Genomic DNA, 20,744 nt, shown 5'->3' on the forward strand with positions numbered 1-20,744 from the left:
TGCTCATATTATAATGAAAAACAATTTATTACAGTTGTATTGCTAAAATAACACATTCTGTAATTTGTGAAATGTTATGGCAATATAACACGTACACTACTTCTTAACATCTTGTATCAACAATACGACATTTTATTTATAAGTCCATTTACCCGCAAATGACGTTTGAAGGTGCTGGATAGGCTAATTTAAATTCTGAAAGATAGACAATTCCTATTCTTTATAGACACTTTTGGGTTTAGCCTACCACAGTGATGAGAATTTGAAAAGGCCGAAAGCAATTAGGGATAACCTGCCCTTCCTCCATGATTTTTGCCTTTACGTCCGATCAAAATTTTGAGATAATGATTTATTTGCATCAATTAAAAAGCGAAGTAAACATGCCGAAGAGAATGGCAAGACCCATGGAGCGCCAGGGCCAAGGGCTCTAAACTATGTACATTGTCCAATGCTCACGCACAGATTTTGGTAGAAAAAAGTGAGTATGCTAAGGTTTTTCTGTCTGATAACCTTCAGATTTTCAAATTTTGTTTACCAATTTAAAGATCGTAACTTCATAATTTTTGTTCGGAAATTCAGGTGATCCGGCAATGAGCCGATTTTTTTTTATTTCTTATTGGTTGCAAACTTACGTCTGCAAGTTCCTTGGCCTAGGGGGTCTCTTTGCAAAGCAAAATATCATGTTGGTGGTACGGGTCCCCTGAAAAGATAACCTAAACATATGTCTGATTTATGTTTCCATTTAGCTTGATTCTTTCGCCCATATATCCTTGGGCCAAGAAGGATTTGGATTTGAATTCTCAAATCCAATTTTTTTTGGAATAGTAGAAAAACTCAATAGTTGTGCCTTCTGGGATGAAATTTTTACCGCAGTCCCGGAGAACAGGGCCCTAAACCATGCAAATCCTTGCATCGCACATATGTTTTAGCCAAAAATATGGGCGCGTTGCACATAATTTGAACCAGATTCAAACAAAGATTTCTGATTTGGGTATTACTAGACTTGAAATACTTTTGAACATCATAGAAACTAACAGGTTTTTATGGCCTTTGATAAGAACATCAATAACTATATTTTAGGCTTCCCTGTTGCAAAAGAAGCAATGCCACACGTTGGCAGTACTGGATTCAATCAAATTGATTCGCTTTATTTGTAATGAAATTAGGCTACGTTTGGTAATCTATGATTGTATATCAGCTATAACGATGGGGGAGGGTGAGTTATTGTTTAGGTAGGGTAGGGTAGATTCCTAAAAAGGTCCATCTGAATGGACAAACTACTTACTCTTCATGAGGTTTCAGATAAATGTTGTAAGAGGTAGGGTGGGAGTAGAAATTATTTAAATTGTTTCTCTATACAGCTTAAATGTTACACTCCCATATTTACCAGCACATAAGTGGAAAAGACAAAACAGGTCATTATCACCCAACCAGGAAACTTCTTGGGGATGGCAAATACTGCTAGGAACTTAGTTTTCAGACATTTAATGGCGTTATTTTCTTTTTCTATTTATATGAAGTACTTTAATGTATTCAAAGAAATGCATGTAATGTATTTATCGATAAGAAAATACTATTATAGAGGTTGTGATGGCTTCAGTTATGTAGAAGATCAAAAGACTCACAGAATTTCCATCCATACAAACAATAATAGTCTTTTTCATCCAACCAAAATTCTTGTAAAAAGTGCTTTTTACCACAGTTACTATTCACCGCTAATTTCTTAAACATATTCAAATTCTATCCAAAACTGACATTGCAAATTTAAACGTTTTACAGTACTAATCATTGTACAATATACACACAATTTCAAAGCAATTAACCAGGGATCTAAGTGACCGCTACCTTAAGTTATATCTTGGTTAGGCCTGGGTATTTTTTGGAAAACAGCCAGAAATTGAATAAAAAAGAACTTTTCAAATGAAAGCAAGGAATAAATTTGAAAGCTATTTGAACAAATTATTCTTTATATGAAGGGGCTGTCCCCTCCTTAGCTCTTTATTCTTTACTGTGAAGTTTGGCTCATTTCAAATTTTTAAACAAAATTTGCAATTGGAAAGATAAGATTTTTCAACGCACTAAAAAACTTTTGTTTAATGAGCAAGGTGTTGAACAAGAGCAGTCCCTCTACAGAGTAATTTATATCTGTTTTAAGTTTTAAACTTGCTCCTTACTTTAGTTGACAAAAATTTCTATTTGTTTAATCGCATTTCATGAAACTGCAAAGGTTTTTGAATACAATACATTTGGTAGTGCAGAAAAAATGATCTTTATCTGGATTTTGATGGGTAGTCAAACGGTTCGTGGTAGCAGCCCGGGTCAATAGTAATTGAAACTTTAAAGACGGAATTTTTATGTCAATAAATATATATCAAAATTATTAGCTTATTACGCTGATTCCAAATATATAAGTTTCATTAAGTTTAGTCTTGCCCATCAAAAGCTACGAGCCTAAGAAATTTGTCTGATTCTTGAAAAAAAGGGGAAAGACCCCCTAAAAGCTACAGAATTTTAATGGAAAATCACACCATCAGATTCAACGTATCAAAGGACCCTACTTTAGAGGTTTCAAGCTCATATCTGCAAAAATATGGAATATTGTAATTTTTGTCAGAAGAAAGATCATGGATGCGTGTTTATTTGTTTTTTTTTTTCAGCGGTGATTGTATTGACGCAGTGGACCTTAAACTTTGAGAGAGGGCTCATTATGACGGACGTCAAAAGTACTAGCGCCCTTTTTTAATAAAAAAAAAATTAGGGCAGCTAGGCCCCCTCCCACGCCACTTTTTCCAAAAATCGACTTATGAAAATTTTGAGCTAGCTTTTTTCTTCTGCATAATTGAAAGGCCCAATATCTTTAGAGATAAAATGACCCCTACATCCCCTGGGAAAGGTTTTTAAGTTATGAAATTTACCCAGTGTTTTATTTGCTATTGGGAAGTATGCATACATTTTTCGGGTATGGAGGGGAGGACGAATTTTCTGCTTGGAGGATTTTGTACGGTGAGAATTCTTCATCGAGAGGGAGGTTTACGGGGTGTGAACTTTTTAGGGGGAGTTTTACACTGGGTGAATTTGCCAGAATTCCTATACGAAATTTCTTAATATGTTCTGCTTTCTCATTACAAATTCAAAATAGGCGTGGAGATGCTTAGGGTAATTTTACAGGGTAAATCTTCTCCTGGATTGAATTGCCAAGAGGGTAATTCTGTGGGGAGGGGGATTCTTACACGGAGGTGGAGCCAGGTATCCTGGTGTTATTTGAAAAACGATCAGAAATTAAGTTTAAATAAGATAAGTTTTTTCAACTGAAAGTAAGGACCAACATTAAAACTTAAAACGAACAGAAATTATTATATATACGACGGTATCGCTCCCTCCTCAGCACCTCGCTCCTTACGCTAAAGTTTAAATTTTGTCCTAATTTTAAGAAAAAAACTCCTGACACACAAGGGTCGTTTAATTAGAACAATAAGTAACTTTTTAAAGTGCCGAAAAACCATAGCGTGAAGAGCGAGGTGCTGAGGAGGGGGGGGGCAACTCCTTAATATACGTAATAATTTCTGTTCGTCTTAAGTTTTAACCTTGCTCCATACTTTGAGTTGAAAATTCTTGTTTGTCTTTTTATTTAATGAAGCTTAGAGACAAACATTTAGCAAAGTTTGGTTCTGAAGCATGGGCGCCTTGGAAAACAGAGGGGAATTTGTTAAATGTTATCACAATGATAACAAATTGATATCATAAATGATCATTAAATGACATCACAAATGAGGAATTGCCTATGGATAGTTTTGGTTATCCATTTGAATGACCGTATTTCAAACAGTAAGTTACATGGAAAATATCTCCACAATTTTTAGGCCGTTATCAAACAGTTCGTGATAACGAACTGTAAGTAAGGAGTGACCCTGCTCAATAGTAACCAAAATCATAAAAACAAAAATTTTGATACCAAAGGATATATCAAAAGAATCAATGTTTTTATGCTAATTTCAAATATATAAGTTTCATTAAGTTTTGCCTTACCAATCAAAGACTATGAGATTGAGAAAATGTGCCTTATTTTTTTAAAAAAGGAGGAAAAACCCCTTAAAAAGTCAAGGAATCTTAATGAATATACATCATTAGATAGAGCGTATCAGAGAATCCTGCTGTATAGGTTTCAAGCTTCTATCCGCATGAATGTGGAATTTTGAATCAAACAGTTTGTTGTAAGGAACTGTAAGTAAGGAGCGGCCCGGCTCAATAGTAACCAAAACTCTAGAAAAAAATGGATTTTTGATACCTGTGGATGTAAAAAAATAATTGGATTTTTATGCTGATTCTAAATATATAAGTTTTATTAAGTTTTTCTTGCCCACCAAAGATTACACGCCCAAGGAAATTTGCCTGATTTTCAAAAATACGGGAAAATAACCCATAAATGTCCTATAACATTGATGAAAACCGTACCATCAGATTCAGTGTATCCAAGAACCTGCTGTAGAGGTTTCAAGATCCTATCTACCAAAACGTGGACTTTTTAGTTTTGGCCATAAGAAAGATCACGGATCTGTGTTTATTTGTTTTTTTCTCAGGGAAGATCGTATCGACCCAGTGGTCCTAGAATATCGGGATAGGGCTCATTCGAACAGAAATTAGTCGTGGGGAGGAAAGATTTCAGTGGTGATTTTTTCAGGGGAAATTTTACACTGGTGAAACTTACCAGAATTCCTATACGAGATTCTTCTTATATCTTGCTTTCTCTTTGTCGATTCAATTTTAGGCGTGGAGGTATCAGGCTAAGCGTCAAGGATAAATTTTCACTGGGATTAAATTGTCTAGACCAGTGGTTCTCAAACTTATTTAGACCCTTTTTACCCACAATACATTTTAGGTTCCCCTTTTCAGTTACCGGTACTAAGTATACTATAGCTAAAATGTCAATAAAATTGCCAGTCCTAGAGTTAAAGGGTTGTTTTTTTGTTTTTTTTTTGGTTGGCCCGCCGCGTACCCTAAAAAAATTTATTCATACCCCCAAGGGGTACGCGTACCACAATTGGAGAACCACTGTTCTAGGGAATAAATCGGCCAGGAGGAGGAATTTTTCCGTGAAAGTGTAATCAGATTTCCTGGCATTATTTAAAAAAAAAGATTAGAGGAAAATAAAAAAAAACAAATTTTTTCAACTGAAAGTAAGGAGCAACATTAAAACTTTCAACGAACAGAACTTTAAACAAAATTATTACGTATATGAGGGGGATTGCTCCTTCTCAACACCTCGCTCTTTAAGCTAAAGTTTGGGTTTGAGGAGTAGCAACCCCCTCATGTACGTAACAGTTTCTGTTTTACTTTATAATGTTGCTTCTTACTTTCAGTTGAATAAACTGGTTTTCTTTATTTATTTTTTTGCCTGATGAAAGATCACGGATACGTGTTTTTTTTCAATTTTTTCCAGGGATGACCGTATCAACACAATGGCCCTAGGATATCGAGAGAAGGCTTATTCGAACGAAAATTAAAAGTTCTAGTGCCCTTTTTAAGTGAACAAAAATACTGGAGGGCAACTAGGCTCCCTCACACACCCTTTTTTCTCAAAATCTTCCGATAAAAATTTTGAGATACCCATTTCGTTTAACATAATTGAAAGGCAATTAATTATGCCTTTGGAGATTTCATGACCCCCCAATGCCCCCGGGGAAAGGTCTTTAAGTTACAAAATTTGCTCATTGTTTTTGTATAGTATTTGTTATTGGGAAGTATGAATACGTTTTTCGGCTCGGGGTGAATTTTCTGGTGATGGAATTATTCATGGGGATTCTTTTTCATGGGGAGGGAAGTTTTCAGGGAGTGAATTTTCACGGGGATAATTTTTCATGGGGAGGGAAGTTTTCGAGGAGTGAATTTTCCAAAGGAAATTTTACACTGGGGGAATTTTCCAGAATTTCTATACGAAATTCGTCTTATGTCTTGCTTTCTCTTTGCCAATCAATTTTACGTGTGGAGATGTTAAGGATAACTGTCCGACGTAAATAAAACAGTTCTTGGTAACTAACTGTAAGTAAGGAGCGACTCGGGTCAATGGTAACCGAAACTGAAAAAAATGAAATTTCAATATTAATACATCAAGAGAAACAGCTTATGATGTTGATTCTAAATATACCAAATTTATCAAATCTAGTGTTACACATTAAAAGTTACGAGCCTGAGAAAATTTGCCTGATTTTTAAATAAGGGTGGGGCTAAATCCAATAAATCTTAATGAAAATCAAACCATCAGTTTCAGCTTACCAGAAAACGCTACTGTAGAAGTTTCAAGCTCCTATATGCAAAAAATTGGAATTTTATTAATTTTGCCAGAAGACAGATTAGGCTACGGGTGCGTGTATTCTTTTTTCATATACGGAATAAATCCTCCAAAATTGATATTCAAATATTTTTAAATTTTTCATGTACAGGAAGCCAAATTCGAGTATGTATTAATTGAAAAACGTTCCTGAAATTAGGAAAAATTTTTTTTTTAAACAAAATTATTCCGTGTATAAAAGGGGCTGTCTCCTCCTCAACGGCTTGCTCTTTACGCTAAAGTTTTTATTGTTTGAAAATTAGAGGTGTGACAAAGAATCAAAGCAATAGGGCATATAATATGCCCTTTCCTTTTTTGCACACATATAAATTCAAACTCGGCATAGAATTCCAGGTTTGATTTTAATGTAAAATTAAATGTAAAAAAGAGTGAATTTCCAAAGAAAGTGTTTTAATTTTTGTATTACTAGCGAGTCTCTAGCCACGTCTTTGCTTTCGTAACCTTTTTTTCTAGGATTACAATATTATTGAGATTTATAAAGGGGCTGTATTCTTCAAAAAGATGAAATAATCGAAATATGTCCTAGCTACACCATTGTCACATTTATTTATAGACAAAAAGAAAAAACAAAGTGTTTTTGTTGACAAAGTCTATGGACAAAATTGCATCGTAAAAATTTGGTTTGAAAATCTTTTTTTTCAGCAATAATTACCTTAATTCCCAAGTATATTGTTGCAGTCGTCACACAGGTTGTAAAAGCTGTTGTGAGCCTCCGTATTAGCTAATTTATCAGAAAATTTCCTCAAACCCTCACTATAAATGGTGACTCGTATGAAAGCGCACTTGACAGCCGAGCATAGCCCAACTCACAAAACGGAAATCAGCACATGTTACTCATGAGCCTAACATAGCTTCATTACCATAAGTGCAGTGTTAAGATTAACGAAGAACATTTAGACTTTATAATCTTGGTTTAAAGTTGATTGAATGATATGAGTTGCATAAAAAGGTTAAAAATTAGAAAGCCCACCAGTTTGCTGGTCTCACCGGACCTTGCAGAAAAAAAGAAAATGGTTAGATCCCACTATCGCACAAGATATATTGAACAATATTGTGGCCTTTATCCAAAAGGGCTCAAGTAACCCTTTTCACACTTTACAGGAGAGCAAATTTAGTGTTAAAATCTTTCCACCAAATTAGTAAATTGCTAGATGGAAAATGGGTGATACCTACTTGGTATGAACTTACTTAAATCTGCCCGGATGAAAGGATTTGGGACTAACCCCATTTTGGTAAATTGATTTTCCGAGGTTTTTAGATAAGCCTATCATATATCAGCCAAAACTTGACTTATTACCCTAACATTATACCGAACTGTAGATCTTGAGGAGAGAAATCGATTGGTGTTTCTAACTTATATTCGCCGAAATGGTGACTCATCCTCTTTTGGAGAACGCCACAGAATTCGTAAACTCTAAATAACAAATATTAACTGAACAAAAGTCAACACAAGCGAACTTGAATAAAACAAAAAATTAATTAATAGAAATTCCTACCAAGACAAAGCCCATACTACATTGTCGTAAATTCAAACCTGATAAAGTCAAAATCCACGCTTAACCTAACTGAGCCAAATTCAAGGAGACAATGTTTTTTTATGACAGCCAGTTATGAGAGATTTGGGAGCTAGTACTGAAGGGATAGAGGAAGGTTTTATGAACAAAACTACGCTGGGATATTTAAATGATATTAACAACAATGTCAACAGCTTAGAAGACAGACAGGTGATAATAGGCTGGTGATCATGCTGAACGATTCAAAATCGAAAGTAAAACTTATTTTGTAGTTACTAATCGATTATGTTATTTTTTAGTAGTTACTTTATCTATTTTTAATTTAAGCCAAACATTTTAACGTTAAAAAAGAATCAGACGAATTAAATGATTGAAAACAATATATGGTCTCTTGCACGTTTATTTAGTCATGTCGTCTGATCAGCTTCTTCTTGTTAAGTAAAATATTGTTTGTATTTGGTCTTTTTGCTTTTTGTCTTTATTTCTGTCTTTTTGGTTGTTTTTGCTTCATTGTGTTATTTCCAATCAGTCCTGGAGGAAGAAAAAAACAGCTTTTTTCAATTTCCCCAAATTAATTTTTCTCAGTCAGTTTTGCTTTTCTTTTTTATAATCGTCAATATCTTTGTTTTCATGTATATCTAAACAGCATGGCCTAACAAATTGTACTTTAAGTTCTTTTCAAGTAAGGTTTATATTTAAGGTGAAAAAAAATATAAAATAAAATATCAATGACAAAATAAAATAAGAACAATTCTTACCAATTTCCCCCAAAAAGAAAATTAATAAACCAAGAAAACAATTCGGTCATTGCGACAAATCAAGGCAAAATATGAATGCTTAAGCAAAACCACTGCTAAGCCATTAACATAAACAGCAAAAAGCTGTCTTAATTTTGAAAAATAATAAAAGAAAACACAGTCAAAGATATGACTGAAAATAAATCTTATCAATAGCCTTCGGCAGAGCCAATCTCTTTCTTATATTAATTTACTTAACTTTTATGGAGCTTTTTTCTTTTGATAAAATATGTGTACACATTTTTACACTAAATTCGCGATTAAAGGGTACTCATCAGTATGTCCTTCATGCAAGCCCCTTAGGGACAGGTTTTCTTTAGATTTCTATAGCCTTCCTAAATGCCCGAGGGATACCTTTTACACTGATAATTATATTTTCTTCTCGTCAACAAGAAAGATATGACCTACATTTTCAAAGCCGTTGAAAGTTAATGGTAACGCACAATCAACATTCTGTTTTATTACGCAATTCTTTGGAGAGATATGTTAACCACTATTATTTGCTTTTCTAGAGATAAATCTATCCAATGAAACAACATAATATCTTATATTATTACCAATTTAAATCCAAGGATGGTTTCGTTGGGTTCAGAAATTCCAAGACTTACAATATACCTATAATTTTTATGGCCTTGGTATTAACCAAGTAACATATAGCAATCGCAAATTCTGTCGGTCTGTCCGTCTGTCTGTCTGTCTGTCGGTCCCGGTTTTGCTACTTTAGGCACTTCCAGGTAAGTTAGGACGATGAAATTTGGCAGGCGTATCAGAGACCAGACCAGATTAAATTAGAAATAGTCATTTTCCCGATTTGACCATCGGGGGGGGGGGGTGAGAAATATAATTATGAAAAATTAGAAAAATGAGGTATTTTTAACTTACGAATGGGTGATCGGATCTCAATGAAATTTGATATTTTTGAAGGAATCGTGTCTCAAAGCTTGATTTTAAATCCAGACCGGATCTGGTTACATTGGGGGGAGTTTGGGGGGAACCTAAAATCATGGAAAATGCTTAGAGTGGAGGGATCGTAATGAAATTTGGTGGGAAAAATAAGCAGAAGTCTTAGATACGTGATTGACATATTTGGAACGGATCCGCTCTATTTGGAGGAAATGGGGGGAGGGTTTATTCTGAAAAATTTGAAAAATGACGTATTTTTAACTTGCGAAGGAGTGATCGGATCTTCATGAAACTTCATATTTAGAAGTATCTCGCCATTCAAATCTCTTATTTTAAATCTCAACCGGATCCAGTGTCATTGGGGGGGGGCAGAAATCATAGAAAATACTTAAAGCGGAGAGATCAGGATGAAACTGGATGGGAAGAATAAAAACAAGTATAAGATACGTGACTGACATTAATGGACCGGATCCGGTCTCTTTGATGGAGTTGAGGGGGGGGGGGGGTAATTCGGAAAAATGAGGTATTTGTAACTTACGAACCGGTGGTTAGATCTTCATGAAATTTGATATTTAGAAGGATCTTGTGCTTTTATAGCTCTTATTTTAAATTCAAGCCAGATCCTGTGACATTGGGGGAGTTGGAGGGGGAAACCGGAATTCTTGGAAAACGTGAAAACTGGGGTATTTTTATCTTACGAATAGGTGATCCGATCTTAATGAAACTTTATATATAGAAGGATCTTATGTCGCAGATGCTCCATTTTCGACTCGAATTGGATCCGGGGACATAGGGGGTTGGAAGAGGGAAACAGAAATCTTGGAAAACACTTGGCGAGTTTGGTGCTTCTGGACGTGCTAGAACGATGAAAATTGGTAGGCGTGTCAGGGAGCTGCACAAATTGACTTGATAAAGTCGTTTTCCCAGATTCAGCCATCTGGGGGGCTAAAGGGAGAAGAAAAAGTAGAAAAAATGAGCTATTTATAACTTACGATTGGGTGATCGGATCTTAATGAATTTTGATGTTTAGAAGGATCCCGTGACTCAGAGCTCTTATTTTAAATCCCAACCGGCATTGAGCCTCTGATTTTCCTTTTAAATCAATCTATTGCTTCTTAAAATTTTGTTGGAGCTCATACCATGTGGGCTCTTGGCTCTTAGATCTTCTGGCCTCGTCACAAGTGCCGTATGAGCTCTTAGCTTTTGTTTATTTTATTTTGCATTTAACTTATCCATTTTCAGTACTTTTTCTAAAGCTGTACGCAAGGAAAATAGAGAAATTATAAGAAAAAGCTATCAAACTATATGAAATTTCGTGAACATACCTGGTTTCAGTGAGCGGGGATGAGTGGTAAAGGGTCCAAAATCCAAACCACTTTGCACTGAATGTAGCAAGGGGTAATGGTTGTGTTATATTGAGAACTTATGTTCATATAATATGTCATCTATTTTTTACTCCTGCCTATTTAGTCCTAAATAGGAGAGTAGAATCTATTTTGTTCTTCCCAAGATTAAAAAAAAAAGAATAATAACACACCTAATGTCTTTATATTTGTTAAAAAGCTGACATGTTGCGTAAAGTCTTAAAAAATACTTATCCCCAGTTTTGGACTGCATAGTGGTACGGTCAAATTTCTTTTAGCTTTTTCTGCGACATTTCCCGCAGAGTAGGGCATTGTTTTAGGTAAAATTTCCAACTCTTCGGAATTTTTAAGTCTCATACCTATCGTCAACTCCATATGCTTAATAAAGAGAATGTAAATAAAACTGGAAATTTGTAGGAGTGGGATGGTAGGTAATATAGCATGTGAAGATAGGAATTAAAAACCACCAGAGCCACTTACACCATAGTTTGATGACTTAACTCAAAACTAAAAGTTTTTAAAGAAAATTGTGTATTTGATATGATTCATCTAAACTGCTGTAGTATCAACAATAGAATGTTTCTGTAAATAATAGTCAATCAGTGTTTTTTAATCTGCATTATTTATTTAAAGTTAAATCCCAGCCTATTTAGGCTAAACTAGGCCTGCATCACCTTGTAGGAAATTTAAGTAGGCTAGATAAGATTAAGCTGGTAGGCCTACTGGACACCAAATTCCACTTTTTGAACCTCCTCTACATTTTAAACTACATTAATGGATAATTTTGAAGAAGTTTTGGTTCAAACAAAGTCTTATCAGACGGTGGAGGGTGTCGGTGTTACGTCTTTTCAATAGCTCCACCTTTTGTACTATTATTAGTTTCTAATACTCTTTGGGGGAAACTATTTCAAAAGAGACATCTTTTAGGTAACACAGTTTGAAGTGTTTTCCCAGTGTGATTTCTTAGGAAAATTTTAAGAATTTTATTATTATTCCTTTTGACCAAAGTACGATAACCAATAAATTTGGTGACCAATTTTTTTGGTCACTTTTGACCAATAAATAGCAACTAGCAACTAACGTCCGTTGATTTTATGAAAATGCAATATTTGACGTTGGATTTTGAGATGTGAACATCCAAGAAAGGAAAATATTTTGAATATGAATGAATGAATGAATGAATGACTGCATTTAAAGCCATTTTTCAGGCCGTATACATACATATATAACAACAAACAAACTAAATTATGTAACAATCAACTTTCGAATAACAAGACCCTTCCGGACAAAATTTGCCACTGCAACTATATTTATTTTCGACGTCGACTTCAAAGTTCCAAGAAGGGGCTCACGACCACCCACCCCAAGAAAGCTCCCTCTTAGCTCATTTAGCCCCTGACACCTGAAAAGAAAATGGTCTAGCCCATCAAGATCACCGCAAATTGGGCAAGTATACCGCATTTCCGGGTGACACCTTTTTTTTCAAATACTGTGGAGAGGGAGACAGTTTGCTCGCACCTGCATCCAAGACCTCAGGGATTCTTTTGGAATCCCTAATTTAAAATATAGCTCTTCACCATAATTTTCTTTCACCTTATAGTAAGAACTTAAGCTTTCCGGCTGGCTAAGGTCATTCCACCATTTCTGAATTTCTTGGTCTTCCAGCCTTGTTTGGATCTCTGACAGAAAGGCTTTTTGATCTGAGATTGGACCCTCTCCTCCATTCCATGCATACGATAGACCTGTGCTGTCCAGTAGTTTTTTGACATGAAAGGGCCATGACGATTTTTGTCCCAGGGCAAGTAATTCATCATACGCTGCTCTGATGAGTCTTGAGGAGGGACATTGCAGTATTTTCAGCCAAAACTTAATTAATTAGATCTGTCTATGTTTTCTCATGGAGAAAAGTCCCAAATCTCCCTTGATGAAAAGTGAGTGAGTTGTGGCGTGCAGACGTAGCATTCGTTTATAATATTGTAGCTGTAGAGTTTCTAATGAATTTGCCACTTCTAGGCCCCATACTTCTCCTCCATAGTGGAGGATTGGCTTCCATTATGAGTTGAACACATTTCTGTGCATCTTTAAGTCACCTATTCCCGTCAAAAGCAGCGTTGCCGCTGCTGCTTTTCCTCGATTTGCCATCTTCGAAATATGATTGCTCCATCTTCCGTTCGATGTTAGATGGAATCCTAAATATATTGCCTGAGACACAACCTTCACAGCTTCACCATTCGAATTAAAACTTTCTTCATCTTTATTTCCTGTTGATTGTCTACGGCAAAAAATCTTCACCTCTGTCTTTTTTGTGTTAATTTCCAGTTTTTTTTACTCTAAATATTCAGCTGTTAAATCTAACAGAGTTTGTAGCTCCGAATTGGATCTGGCGAACAAGGCAATATCATCGGCAAAATCATCGGCAAATAATAGTAATGATAATACTTTATTTCCAAGGTGTACAACTGGCGCCCACTTTTTTTCAAGGTATTCGGCAAGATCATTTATAAAAATAGCAAAAAGTTTCGGTGATAGGGTACTACCCTGTTTTACTCCTTTTACATTAAAAAAGAACTCTAGATATACCGCTTCCTGCTATCTTTACCACATTTCTGGTCGAACAATACATCGAGAGAAGAACCCGTAAAAAGGGTGACGGAATTCCTCTTCCTAAAAGCGTTCTAAACAAAATTATATGGTCAACATTGTCAAATGCTCTACTTAAATCAAGAAAAGCCACGTAAAACTTTCCGTTTCCCTTGCAATACTTACTAATCCGGCTTGCTCTTCTCTCAGAATTTGCCTCTCATCCAACCATAATTCCAGCCATAATATATCCTCCAATCTAAATTTTAGATGTATTGAAATGCACCTATTTTATATCTTATGAATCGATCTTCTAAATAAGGACCAATTAATAAATTGACAAAAGGTTTCAAAAGCATCAACTAATGATGCAAAAGCAGCTGATTTTCTAAAACTAAACAAGGCAGTTTTTTTTTTCTGCTTAGCTTTCCGTGCTTTTAACAACCCAGATCACGTTATTCGTATCAACAAGTAGATTTAATTTCTACTGAAAACAGCTGTGCGGTAGTCATTTAGAAAGGCTATAGAAATTACTAATTATATGTAAAAGGGACTCACGCTGAATATAGATAAGGGCATTTATTCTGAGCCCTCTTATGAAGAATTTATTAGGAGATACCTATGCACATATAATCTAGGGGAAGGAAATTTTGTAAGAGGTCAAGTGAATGAATGCCAAATAAAAGATGAGCTACGTCAGAAACCATTGATGGGTTTTATTTTCAACCGAATGTTTCATTAAATATTTATTATAATAATTTTATTCATATTTCTGTTTTCATAGAGCTCGTGGTAATGGTTTGTAAGTAATGTACGACACATACCAACAGTAATCGAAACTCCAAGAACAGGAATCATGCTAGCAAATTTCAATAAAATAAACAAAACAAGTTTTTTTCTTAAATGATACTAAAGTGATATTAAAACTTAGAATAAACGTCGTTTGTTCCATATGAAAGGTTGAAGAATTTTTCAACTGATTGCAGAATTTCTGAGGATATGTTACGTAGAGCAATCACAACGTTAAAGGCGCAGTCGGCTAAGGATCATGATGGCGTATCTGCTAATCACCTTAAACTTGCTCCTTCTTCTTTTCTTATTACTCTACTAGCATTTTCAACCTTTTACTTATCACTGGTTTAGTACCATCGTCATTCTATATTGGCATTGTTACGCCTATTCCTAAGAGCGGGAAAAAAAGACTTGTCATCTTGTAGTTCCTGGAGGTCAATTACTAGGAGTTCTATGATTGGGAAAGTGTTTGAGTTGTGTTTGAAGGATCTTCTTGAAATTCTTGACGCTGGTTCTAATCAAGTTGGTTTCAAGAGAGGTTTGGGATGTGACCACGCCCATGCATCTTTCAGCAAAGTTATTGAAGAAGCGAGAATCTCTGGTCAACCGCTATACGCCCTCTTGATTGATATCAAAGGGGCCTTTGATAACATTTCTCATGCATCTGCACTGCTCGCTTTAATCCATGCTGGATTGTCCCTAGCTGTCATTCGAGTCCTTCGCTCTTGGTATTCTGGATTAAAGATCCGTATTTGTCCGAGTTCGTCTTCATCTCAGTCCAAATTAATTCAAGTGGGTAGAGGAATTAGACAAGGAGGAATTATTTCTCCTTATATATTCAATCTATGTTTAGATACTGCCTTTAATTCTCTTTCCTGCTCTTTTGTTTCATTATCTCGAAATCTGTCTTACATTGCATATGCTGATGACATTATCCTTCTAAGCCGGTCCAAGTCTAGTCTTGTTTCTAATTTTAATATTTTAATTAATTGTTTAAAAGGTTTGGGCCTTTCTATCAGTTTGAAAAATGTCAATTTTTTGTTGTAAATTGTTTAGAGGATAATGTCAGGGCGACTCTCGATTGCGGCAATGGTGTTATTTTTCAGTCGTCACCAATAGTCATTTATTTGGGATTACCTTATGCTGCTTCGAAAAGAGATTTTAAACCAGTCCTGGTTCAGCATGTTCAGATGAAACTACGCAAGGCATTTGGTGTTTTAATTCGTTTTCGGGGTCTTTACCGTCGGGACGTCCTTGGTTGTATGTATAGCGCTGTTGCTCTGCCTCACGTATTGTTCCCGTCCCTCCTCTTCCGTAATTTCAGACCTTCTGATCTTTCGCCCATTAAAGTTTCTTATTTTAAATTTTGTAAGTTTTTACTTGGTTTCCCCCTTTCTTTTAGTAACACTGAGATTGTTTTAAAGCTTAAAGTGAAGGATCCTGTAGTCTGTATAAAGAAAAAATATAAAACATTTGAAGATAAGGCGAAAATTAACCTTTTAGGCCACAATTTATTTCGGTTTTTTAGTAACAGTTCTGGCTCTTGGTGATTTATAGGCTAAACTATTTAGCAAGTGTTTTTGTATCTTTTTTTTCTTCTCTTTTTAAGTGATGGATCAATATTTGATAGGTTTTGATTGTAAGTGTTATCATTTTTCTTTTCTTTATATTATATTGTAGCGTACTCCTCATTTTTTAGGGAAATAAAGACAATAAATAAATAAATAAATAAAACATAAGGTAAGGAGGGGCTGCCCGCTCGTCAACCCTCGTTCTTTACTCTAAATTGTTAAAGGGATTTGTTTAAAGAATTTCCCCCTCCCAATGAGAATTTCCACTGGAAAATTCCCTCCCCCACGGAAAATTCCCTATAAAAAATTCCTCCCGTGGAAAACTCTCTGGAAAATTCCCGTGCAAAAACAATTCTCCCCAAGAACAATTCTGCAGATAATTCCTTCCGATGGAAAAATCCCCCCACGTGCAAAATTTAGCAGCCATAGAGAAAGTATGATGAATATAAACAATGAAGGAAAGAAAGAAGATCGAAATATTTTACTAATGTTCGAGAATGTAGACAGAATATGTGATTAGCCCCTTGGCTCAAAGCCTTGCGGCTGTAAGTTTCAAATTGATTATGAGAAAAGTGTTTTGGGCTCATTTCTGGGCCCTAACAGCCTCCCACAACAAAATTTTGTTGATCTTTTTACCAAGAAAAAAACGCTCCGAAAGTTTTATGGAGCTGGAGTACCAAGATCAATCTTACCGCTCCCGCTCTTCTTTTCGACTATAAAATGTATCTGCAAAGAATCGAAACTTCGTATAATTTACGGCCCCTGCCATGGGGACTCTATGGGGTTATGCCTCATAACATGGGGGTTATGCCCTCCTTGGAAGCACATTTATTGATATTTTTCAACTATTCTGAACAAAATAAGTAACTCAGAATGGTGATCAGATGCCCCAAGGCCTTCAACCACTAATTAAAAAAAAGGTACTACAACTGTCAATTTCTGACTGAACCAGTACTTTCCGAAGTTTCTAAGACCATAAGGGGCGCTTGAGGAGGGGACAGCATCCCTCCTATAGGGAATAAATCCTGTTCGTTTAATGTTACTCTTTAATTTCAAAATAAAGGCGCAGACCAGAGATTGTCTCGGAGATCAAGAGGGATACGATATTAATTTTCACCCCCTTCCTTAGAACTAATTATATATTTATCGGGTTTTTCACTGAGAGTTAGGTCGTTTTGGTATTAATATAGACTCTTTGAGGTATCTGTTTCCCCTTCCACCTAAAAATGGGTCCACCACCTTTCCTTCGTAATAGCTGATGCGCACTTACACACTATTGTATGTAATTTTATGAATTTTGAAGTAAATTAGTATAAATAAGTGAATCTTGACAATAACAAACACGCACTATCGTATGTCAATAACACAATCTTGACAATAACACAATTACACACTATTGCATGTAATTTTATGAATTGTGAAGTAAACTAGCATAATTAAGAGAATCTTGAAATTAAACACCAGAAACACTTTTCTACAACAAGAAGAAAGGTATCATCCTACATCATCCTTATTCAGGCTTAGTGAAAATGAAGGAGATGAGATATTAGGTCTGAGGGGGGGGATTTTCTTGTTTTTAATGGGGCATTTTTCTATAAAAATAGCAAAAAGGCTATTTTTCAAATCTAGCGGGGGCTAGAGGGAGGATTCTATAGGAGAAGGAGAAAGTGTCCTGCTCCCCTCAATTGACTCTATTGAATTCTTTAAATTTTTACTTTGCTAAGGTCTTCACAATTCTCATTTAATTTCCTTTTTTGGCATTTTCTTGCACTGAAAAAAACGTTAAAGAACCAAAATCACCCTGATTTTTGCCGCTATTTCAATCAAAAATTGGACAGAGTCTACTAATTGAATTATTTCAAAAGTGTATTTTTATCTGATATTATTGTCATCTTTTGATGTTGCTCCTTACTTTCATTGAACAGTTCGTGGAAACGAACTATAAGTAAGGAGTGACACAGCTCAATAGTAACCAAAACTCTAAGAAAAGGAATTTCAACACCAATAGATATATCAAAAGAATTGGTTTATTATGCTGATTCCAAATATATGTGTAGTGTTACCTATCAAAGGCTACGTACCTGGGAAAAGTTGTCTGATTTTTGAAAAAGGGGAAAAACACCCACAAAAGTCAAAAAATGCTAATGAACATCACATCATCGTATTCAGCATATCAGAGAGCCCTTCTGTAAAGGTTTGAAGCTCCTATCTGTAAAAATGCGGAATTTTGTATTTTTGCCAGAAAAAAAGGTCACAGATAAGTGTTTTTTTTCCCTGGGGTGATCTTATAGACCCAGTGGTCCTCGAATATTGGAAAAAAGGTCAACAAAGCCAAATTAAAAGTTCTAGTGCCTTTTTTCAGCGACCAGCCGAATTAGAGGGCAGCTAGACCCCCACCAACACCCCTTTTTTCAATATTGTTTGATTAAAATTTTGAGAAAGCTAATTTTAGTTGATAATTTAGTTTAGCATAGTTCACATGCCCAATAACTATGCCTTTGGAGGTAGCCCCCATAACCCCTGGTAAAGATCTTTAAATTTTTGGGATTGAGGGGGACACGTTTTCGCTGGGAAGGGGGGGGGGGGGGTCCACGGGGAGAAATTTTCTTGAGGAGGGAAGTTTACAGGGGGTCAGCTTTTAAGGATAAATCTTACACTGGTAGAACTTACCAGAATTTCTATGCGAATTCATGTCTTGCTTTCTCTTTGCCGACTCAATTTTACGCGACGAGATGTTACGAGTAATTGTCCCGGTTAAATTTTCACAAGGATTGGATTGTATAGAGGATCTTTCCATGGGAAGGGGGGATTTTTCCGAGGAGGTGAAGCCAGACTTTCTGGCATTATTTAAAAAACGATCAGAAATTAAAGAGAAAAAATGTCTTTTCAACTGAAAGCAAGGAACAACATTACAACTTAAAACAAACAGAAATTATTCCGTATATGAGGGTGATTGTCCCATCCTCAGCACCTTACTGTTTACGCTAAAGTTTGGAATTTTTGTCCTGATCCCTTAAGAATGACTCCTGAAACACAACGAAACACAACACAAACACTAGAAGCTCTTCTAGAAGTACTAAAAACTCCAAACAATCGAAAACAATCAGATATTAAATTAAAAAAAAACAAAACAAGTTTTTAAACTGAAAGTAAGAAGTAACTTAAAGCTCAAAACGAACCGAAATTATTCCTTATATGAAGGGGTTGCCTCCTCCTCAATACCTTGCTCCTTACGCAAAATTTTGACTATTTGTCCCATTTTTTAAAGAACAACTCCTGAAATACAAAGGCCAGTTAATAAGAATAGATTTTTTTTTTTAATTGCGAAAAACTTAAACGTGAAGAGCAAGGTATTTAGAAGGGGGCCAAACCCCTTCTTTTATGGAATAATTCCTGTTAGTTTTTAGTTTTAATGTTGCTCCTTACTTTAAGTTAAAAACTTGTTTTTTTATTTATTTAGTAGTATCCAGGATTGGAAAATATACCGTGTATGCAAGGTTCCCCCCCCCCCCCAAAAAAAAAACCAAAGCATGTGAAAGCCTGAAAAAAAAAGAAAAACAACAACAACAATAGTGAATTAACCAAGCAGTTCAGTAACAAAATTTGGGAGAAATAATTAATATAAATTAAATAAAAATTAAATTAAAATTTATATTAAAATTAATTAAAATTAAATTCATTAATATAAATTAAAGAAGTTGGGATTATGTAAAAGTGTCGTTTATTTAATGTTAATTCTTATCTATTTGATCACCAAAAATTCCAGAAAGCATAACTTGGAATTCAAAGGCAAAGAAGAATAGATAGGATCCCCCTGGCAAATAACCAGAAATATGCAGATGCTGCTAAATTGTGATATGTTTGGAAAAAAATTAAAGTTTTTCCTGAAGGAAAAAAAGAATCAAAACCCTTCTTTCCCCCTCAACAGGATTTTATCCAGGATTTTGTTCGACGGAGCGGGAGGAGGGTTGCAAAAAAATCCTTTAATGTACATGTATTACTTTTCGGCCCAAGTCAGACAAAAAAAAAATTGGGTGGAGGGGTGGTAAAACGGTTAATACGTTGTTTTGATTCGTCAGAGTTCCCCACAAAATATTATTTTTTGTGTGTGTGTATTTTTTTTTTTTTACTTAGAACGGATATACCGGAGGTCCTTGCCGAAATATCTGCATTTGTTTTTACGTTTTGTTTTATCCACTGTCTGAAAATCAGCCTCGTTTTTCTTGGTATTATATTTACTCGTTTCTTTGTCAAACCGGGTAATCCGTCTTTATGAATACGACCATGCCCCTCCCCTCAGTAGAAATTGCTTTAGGCCTCGCAACCCTTCGAAAAACGTTTTAGATGCACCCTTGCTGTTTGCTATGATATTTTAATGTACAAATTTAGCACATAATTTTGGGTAATTAATTTCATTATAATCTTTGGCACGTGAGTAATAGATGTAGGAGAATTCTAAAATTGTGCTATCGTGTTCTTTCGCCTTGCAAGTTTTCTTAACAGTCATATAAGTAAGTACTGATAAAATGAATTTAGATTTGTTTTGCCTGACCAAATAATCACATGCTTTAAATATACTTTACCATTTTTTTCTCGTTCTAAATTTTCTTTATAGGTGCAATGAATCCAAGTGAGAGGATAAACATAATAAAATTATTCCGATTTATTCCGAGAATAAAGTGAGAGGCTAAGTGTATTTTTTGTTGCTTTTTCTCTGTCTCAGTGATATATAGTTAAATGCATTAGAATGATTTATTGTAACAATTATTCAACATGTAAAATCCATAAGTACTGTTCTATTTCAATGCAAGATTTCCAAGGGAATTTTGTGTTATTGCGTGGATTTGAATAATAAGATATACTCTCCATGATTAAGA

At 35.2% G+C, this 20,744-nt stretch overlaps 1 protein-coding gene across 3 annotated transcripts in view; it reads left to right on the forward strand.

Annotated features, from left to right (window-relative positions):
* The window catches only part of LOC136033973 (neither inactivation nor afterpotential protein C-like), a 203,825-nt gene that overhangs the window by 179,014 nt on the left and 4,067 nt on the right, over window positions 1–20,744 (forward strand). The window lies entirely within an intron of this gene.

This window comes from Artemia franciscana, chromosome 12 (assembly GCF_032884065.1).
Source record: "Artemia franciscana chromosome 12, ASM3288406v1, whole genome shotgun sequence".
Lineage (NCBI taxonomy): Eukaryota > Metazoa > Arthropoda > Branchiopoda > Anostraca > Artemiidae > Artemia > Artemia franciscana.